We start from the raw sequence: 8,240 nt of genomic DNA, 5'->3' as shown, positions 1-8,240 counted from the left end.
AAGGATCTCTGACCTGCCCAATTCCTTGTCCCTGTGAGACTTGCAGAGGGTCTACCTGTGATTCCTCTATTCTGGGTCTGTTTATTCTGGGAAGAATCACTCTGGTCTCCCTTTAGTCTCCTCTTTGAGACAAGAGTCAGCATTTTGGATTTGTAGCTTCCACATTAGAAAGATTGCAGAGTACCAAAGGGCCCCAGGCCCCTTTCTCTATTGAGAACTACTAGGGTAGTTCTCAAATGTAAGCCTGCACCAAAATTATCTTGAGAATGTGTTACACCACACACTGCTGAGTCCTACCCCAAATTTCTGCCTCAGTAGATTTGCGCTTGGGTTTTTCAGGTGGCTCAGTGGTAAAGTATACACCTGCCAATGCAGGAGACTCAAGTTCAGTCCCTGGATCAGGAATCCACTGGAGAAGGAAATGCCAATCCACTCCAGTACTGTTTCCTGGGAAATCCCATGGACAGAGAAGCCTGATGGGCTGAAGTCCATGAAGTTACATGAGAGTTGGACACAACCTAGGGACTAAACAACAACAACAAGTTTGGGGCTTGGCTCTAATAGTTTGGATTTTTTAAAGTTTCCAAATTTTGCCAGTCCCCACGACAATCTTTTGAGAACCATTCTCCTGGGGTAATGTTTCATAATTTGAGTATTATCCAAACTACCATAAAACTAATGGAAAGGAAGAAAACTTACACAAACATAGGCTCAAAATTATACTACTTGTGGGTATATATGTGTGTGTATGTAAAAACAAAATGTGTATGTATAGAGAAGAGACTGGTAGAAAATGAAATGAAGTGTCGACAGTGAAAAAAAAATCCCATTGACTGAGGTTTTTGTTAATATATAGCTTCCCATCTTATCCCAGACTTACCTACTCAACATATCCAGGAAAAGAGTTTGAGAATTTGCTTTTTAAAAATATGTACTTATTTCCTTGCATCGAGCCTTAGCTGTGGCACATGGGATCTTTGTTGCAGCCCACAGATGCTCTAATTGTAGTGCTGGGGTTCCAGAACTCAAGGGCTCAGTAGTTGTCACACGGGGGCTTAGTTGCACCCACATGACACATGCATCCTAGTTCCCCTATCAGGGATCTATCCTGTATTCCCTGAATTGCAAAGTGGATTCTTAACCACTGAATCACCAGAGAAATCCTAACTGAGGGGTTACTTTTGAAAGAAAATTACAATGCTTGTGAGAGTTGGATGGCAAAGAAAGCTGAATGCCAAAGAATTGATGCTTTTGAACCGTGCTGCTGGATAAGACTCTTGAGAGTCCCTTGGACTGCAAGGATATCAAACCAGTCAATCCTAAAGGAAATCAACCCTGAATATTCACTGGAAGGCCTGATGCTAAAGCTGGAGCTCCAATAATTTGGCCACCTGATGGGAAGAACTAACTCATTGGAAAAGATCCTGATGCTGGGAAAGACTGAGGGCAGGAGAAGATGGGGAAGACAGAGGATGAGATGGTTGGATGGTATCACTGAATCAATGGACATAAGTTTGAGGAGATAGTGAAGGAAAGGGAAGCCTGGCGTGCTGCAGTCCATGGTGTCACAAAGAGTCGAACACTATTTAGTGACTGAACAACAACAGTTTTACTTTATTTTATGTTTATTGCATACAGACTCACAAGCTGGATCAACATTGCCAGGAGAAATATCAACAACCTCAGATATGTGGATGATACCACATTTGTGGCAGAAAGCAAAGAAGAACTAAAGAGCCTCTTGATGAGAGTGAAAGAGAAGAGAAAAAAAGCTGGATCAAAACTCAATATTCAAAAAACTGGGATCATGGCATCCGGTACCATCACTTTATGGCAAATAGATGGGGGAAAAGTGGAAATAGTTGCAGATTTTATTTTCTTGGGCTCCAAAATCACTATGGATAGTGACTGCAGACATGAAATTAAAAGACACTTGCTTCTTGGTAGAAAAGCTATGACAAACCTAGACAGTGTATTAAAAAGGGGAGACATCACTTTGCCATAAAATGTCCATATAGTCAAAGCTATGGTTTTTCCAGTAGTCATGTACAGATGTGAGATTTGGACCATAAAGAAGACTGAGAGCCAAAAAATTGATGCTTTTGAACTGTGGTGCTGGAGAAGATTCTTGAGAGTCCCTTGGACAACAAGGAGATCAAACCAGTCCATCCTAAAGGAAATCAGTCCTGAATATTCACTGGAAGGACTGATGCTGAAGCTCCAATACTTTGACCACCTGATGGGAACAGCCAACTCATTGGAAAAGACCCTGATGCTGGGAAAGAGTGAGGGCAGGAGGAGAAGAGGCCAACAGAGGATGAGATGGTTGGATGGCATCACAAATTCAATAGATATGAGTTTGAGCAAACCCCGAGAGACAGGGAAGGACAGGGAAGCCTGGAATGCTGCAGTTCATGGGGTTGCAAACAGTCAGACACCACTTAGTGACTGAACAACAACAACATACAATATATACAATATTCACGTTGTATATTTTATATTGTATGTGTGTGCATATAATGAAGTTCATCATTTTAACCATTCTTATGTGTAAAAGTTCTGTGGCATTGAGTACATTCACAACGCTGTGCAACCATTACCTCCATCTATTTCCAGAACATTTTCATCATCTAAACAGAAGTTGTAAATTCATTAAACAGCAACTCCCCATTCTTCTCTCTGATAAGACCCTGAAAACCTCCTTTCTACCTTTTGTCTCTATGAATTTGCCTATTCTAGATATATCATGTAAATGAAATCATATAACATTTATCCTTTTATGTCTGACATTAAACTATTTAATGGTAAATATTTCACTTAGTATAACATTTTCAAAATTCAACCATGCTGCAACACCTATCAAAATTTCATTCTGTTTTAAGATTGAATAATATTCCATTGTGTGTGTATATCCCATTTTGCTTATTCTTACATTATTGATGGACACATGGGTTGTTTTTATCTTTTGGCTCTTGTGATTAATGCTGCTCTGAACATTGGTGTGCAAGAATCTGTTTGAATTCCTGCCTTCAATGTTTTGGGGCATATACCTACACAGAATGGATGAATCCTGAAAATATACCTTTAAAAGGATTTCAAGGGGCCTGAGCAGCTGTGGGGGCAGCATTATTTAGCAGAAGCATCAGCAGTTCCTGCCCACTGCTTTACTTTTTAGCTGCATGAGCATAGGGACATAGTCATTATGCCAAAGAGAAAATCCCCAGACAATACAAGGGCAAGGATGGATCCAAAGCAACTGAACGGGGGCCCAGCAGACAGTTTGCCAGGTTCTCAGCAAAACCTGCTTCTCCAAAACCTGAACCTGAACCAAGAAAGAAAAATCTGCAAAGAAAGAACCTGAAACAAGGAGTAATATGTTGGAGTCCTTTAATGGACTGGGACCTGGTGGTCCGGGGTCGATGATAAGAAAGTGAAAGAGAGAGCCGGAGGGAAGGGGGGAGAGAGAGAGAGAAAGAAAGAAAGACATGGGGACCCAAGCTCTGGTGAAGCAAAGGTGCTTTAATGATTTTTCTGTGAGTATATATAGGCTGTAGTACAAGAAATTTCTTTCAATAATGATAAAGATCAGAAAACCAAACGTACAGTAACTGCTACCAAGGGAACAAAGGATAATAATGGTCACAAGGTCAGGAGACAATCCATACCTCAAGAAAGGGGAGTGAGACTAAGCAGTTTTGTCTTAAAGAAAATGTTTTACTAAAGGAGACCCAAGCCTGTCTCGCACAATGACCTCAGTCCTGAGAGCTGCGAGCAGTTCTACTCCCTTCTGGCAGAAGCTGATAAGGAACAGAGGATTTATGAGAAACAGCATGTAGGAATCCTCCCACCAAACACTCCCTGACAATTCTCCCTTGTTTATTTATAATATTTGTAAAAAGAGTTCTGACCATAAGAGTTTGTTTAGTTTTAACAATCTTTGCATGAAGGTAAAGGTAGATGACAAATATAATTGTCAAGATAATCACTAAAATTACAGTTCCAGACCCGATGCTGTGAGTAATGCTTTGAAACCATCTGTGTGGGTCTAGCCTAGATAATTGATCAGCTAGTTGTTCAGCTAAAGTTTCCAAATTAGTGGAAGAGGGCAGATTATTAGAAAAGGTTTCAAATATTTCTTTTTGTAATAACTGTACATTCAGAGAGGCATTATCATGTATGTTTTGTAAATGAAATTTGATTTGTTCCCAGTTGTAGGCATTATTATTGAACAGGAGTTAACACAAAATTGAGTAGAATTCTAATCACATTTTAGTATTACCTGTTTTTGTACATCTAATAATTGATCTCCAACCCATTTGATGGCTGTCTGTAGTTCCTGTATTTCATCTTGAATATCCTCATCTATTTGAGCCTGAGTGGCCCACATAGTATGAGCATTATTAGTCCAATTTTGGATAAAATTATGTGTTTGAATTGAGGTTTGTAAAGCAACTCCAGTGACAGCAGCAGTGGTGCAAATAGCTATTAATCCCAAAATGCAAAAAATCAGCCATCCAATGGATCGTTTAGATCGCTGGAGCAATTTAGTAAGTAACTGGGAAGCAAGTCCAGCCATGGGACCTTCTTCCCAGGGCCGCTGGAGATTTATTGGTAACCATAGATCATGTTGAGATTGAAGAATCAAAAGGGAGTCATTTCTCAAGGAAATAGAGGAGTTAAGACAAGTATATAATTTACAATTTATGCAAGTTACAGAGCATAAAGTCTTATTGAATTGTAAATTTCCTACAGCTAAAACAAAAGGAAGTGGAACACAGGCTTGTATAAAATACGATTGATTATAGTGAAAGAAATAATTGCTATAGCTACGATTGGTCCCTGTGAAATGTCCGGTCCAAGTCCCAAGTTCTTCGGTGTTCGCAGCAAGTTTCCAGATGTCCCATTGTTCAGGCCCAATCTGTTTATCAAGGATGATTCGAGGACCAGGGGGGGCCATTCCACCATCAAGCCATCCAAGAAGTCCTCTGTCATGGTAATGCTCCATTGTAGTATCAGTAACCTTCCATGCTACTTGAGTAACATAATCACAGATGGTGCTGAGCAGTTAGATAACCATATACCATGGGGTCCCCAATCGACGATTGTATGATTAGCTGTAAACATTAATTTTTCTGATTTGGCCTGACATTTGTCCCAATGAATAGGAATATATTTAAAGTTCTTATTAGTAAACCCTTTGCATAGTATTCTTTGTTCTTTCTTCAATTCTTTGCCTAAAGTTTCAGTAGTATAAACATGACTCATGGTCAAAGAAAGGGCAGTAAATAATCCAAGCAGCATCCAAAAGTCCTCTTTTGGAGGCAAGGCGAAAGCCCAAGTTGGTCGGCTAATGTTTATGCATAATTCTGTTGGGCCCATACATAAAGGAAGGACTTTATAAACTAGAGAGATATTAATTAGTTTTTCTTCTTCTTCAGAATGAGAGGGCCCCTCCAAGTTCCAAGGAGGGGGCATATGTGTTGAGTCATTAGTGGATATGATTATATCTGTCCATTTTATAACCTACAATAAAAAAAGGGGGGTTAGGTATATAAGCCCAATAAGTGTGATCAATCAAGTCAGCCTGAATGGGGGAAGTAAAAGCAAGCAAAGCAAGCATAGCGAAGAAAAATATTTTCAGGATTCTGAGGCATTCCCTGCTGAGAAATCAAATTTTCAGTTTGATTAGTAGGGATTTTTATCTGTCCCCAAGTAGGGAGATCATAAGGTTGGGGATGTCAAGTGCGGCATTTTTTGGAAATTTTTTAAGTCGCCATGGCTTGTATTGGAATTCTTTCCTCCTGGGGTTTTTGTTGTTTCATCTCTAGTCTGAATGTTGGGGGCCCCCTTAGGTTGAATCTTCTGAAGAGGAAGTCATGTGAGTTTGTTGAATCCATCTGGAGAAATAGAAGCATACCCCTTTCCCTGTAAGATTAGTTTCTTAGATTTCCATTGATTAGTTAACCCATCTTAATATCAAATAGGCAAAGGAAGGGAGGTGTCCCTTAATGTTTCAAAATGTTTTTCTGCTTTTGTCAAAATATCTCCTTGTGGTAAGTTTAAAAAATTTAAAATAAATAAGGCTATATTAATAATAGTTATAGAAATAAAAGAAAGCGATGATGATGAAAACATTCCTAGGAAATATTTCAGTACAAAAGAAAAAAATCATCTAGAAATCTGTTTGGGACTGGTATTTGGCTGTGGTTTTGAATTAATGGGTTGAGTTTCTCTTCATTCAGTACATACATTTTTCCTGATATAAAAAGAAATGGGACCTGACTGTGTTTTAAGGGGTTTGTGTTATTTGGGGCAAAGGATTAGAAGCAAACATTCAAACATTTTTTCCTAAGGGAAATTATTGAAAAGCTGATGCAGAACAGCTTGACAAATGAAATGTTGCTCACATCCAAATGTATTTGACCTTGTCCTTGGAAAAGAAATGCAGCCTGGCAGCTGTTGAATCTCTCTGTTCAGTGTGTTAAAGCAGATGATTATACTTTCAAGACAGACTTGAAAAGAAGGTGAGTATTTTGCATTTTTTATATTCTTAGGAACAAATAACTTATTCGGCAAATGGTGTCTTTTTTACATTGTTTTTGTTTTGTATTGTGAAACAGGCATTGAAGTTGATGTTGTTTTGTTATAAGAATCTTACGAACGGGAAACAGAAATAAAGCTGTATTAATAATAGTTACAGGCTTAAAGAATATATTGCATTAGAATCTAGTAAAGTCTGTTCTGGATAAGGAAGATAAAAGTGTTCCTGTGTATTTCCTCTTACTTAATTTTTTATTTGCAGTTATAGTGTGTAATGTGTTTGTTTAATTATGTCTTATGTTTGTGGATTATAAGGAATATCTGTAATCTGTTTAATAGAGAATGAGTGTAAAAATTGTTTGAACTGCTTAGAAATATAGGCAGGGCCATTGTCTGTTTTTATAGAATTAGGTGTTCTCATTATTGCAAAGTAAGTTGATAGGTGGGTTATAACATGTTGTGTAGTTTCACCTTGGAGAGGTGTGGTCCCTAGAAAAGAAGAATTTGTATTGATCAAGACATGTAAGAAGGAAAAGGAAGAAAGTTCAGGGCAATGAGTTACATCTATGTGTCAAAAAATTCTCTTTCATTTGTCATAAATCTTTGTTTATATTTTTTATTCATCATTTTATTTGCCATTTCTTATATCTTTTTATTAAAAGCATATATCTTATTTTTCTTTAGCAACTATGAAGTGTCTTTTATGTTAGTATTTTACAGATTGGTGAATATATTTATTATATCATATTATATATTATAATATATATACATATTTATTTTTATATAAATATATTTATATTTATTAATAGCTTAAAATCTCTTTAGTTTTTCTGTAAGAAAAACTTTTTGTACAAGGAAGTTAGTGTTCAGTAATTAATGTTTTAAAATTTTACTTCATTTGGAAATGACCTAGTTACTTAATAAACTTTTATTATTTAGTTTAAACTCCAGAAACTTAAGTTACCCCAATCCTAAGAGATTGTTTTAGATTTATAATAGATTATAATAATAGATTTTTCTATCAAAAATATAATTATTTTTAAGAGTTTATCTAAAAGTTTTCATTTTATATATATATATAAGATATATATATATAAGATCTTATATACATATATATATATATATATATGTATATATATATATATATATAAAGTTACCCTTTTGTTGACAAATTTAGTTTACCTTAAACTTAGGCATAATAAAAGTATTATATAATGTTGATGACTTAAGACATGTCTTAATTAGATTAACAAATAATTATATTTAAATTATATTTATATTTAAATAAACATTATATTTAATATTGAATATTTTTCAGTTCACGTGAAGTTGAATTTAAATAGAGTTTATTAACTTCATATTATCCAAAAACAAGGACATATATTGAGACATAGATAATTTTAGATAGATAGGCATAGTTTTCCATTTGAAATTTAAAATACCTTTTTGTTTTATTGTTTATTTTGAGTTACACCAATTTGTTTATGGCTGGAGTCCTAGATAAAGTGGGCTGTGTATCCCAAGGACATGATAAAAGTTAACTTTAGGTTTTTTCTTAGGCCTGTTTTTGTTTCCCAGGCAGAATTGAAGCTCCAAAAAAGTATTTTAACAAGTTAACCTTTTCCTAACTGCGTGTGTAAGAAGAACCAGTTTTGCAATTTCAAAAAAGATTTTATTTTAATCAGTTTTCTCTGGAGTCT

The sequence above is a fragment of the Dama dama genome, chromosome 9, assembly GCF_033118175.1.
Source record: "Dama dama isolate Ldn47 chromosome 9, ASM3311817v1, whole genome shotgun sequence".
Lineage (NCBI taxonomy): Eukaryota > Metazoa > Chordata > Mammalia > Artiodactyla > Cervidae > Dama > Dama dama.
The sequence above is the reverse complement of the archived record's forward strand: the minus strand, read 5'-3'. Positions refer to the sequence as shown.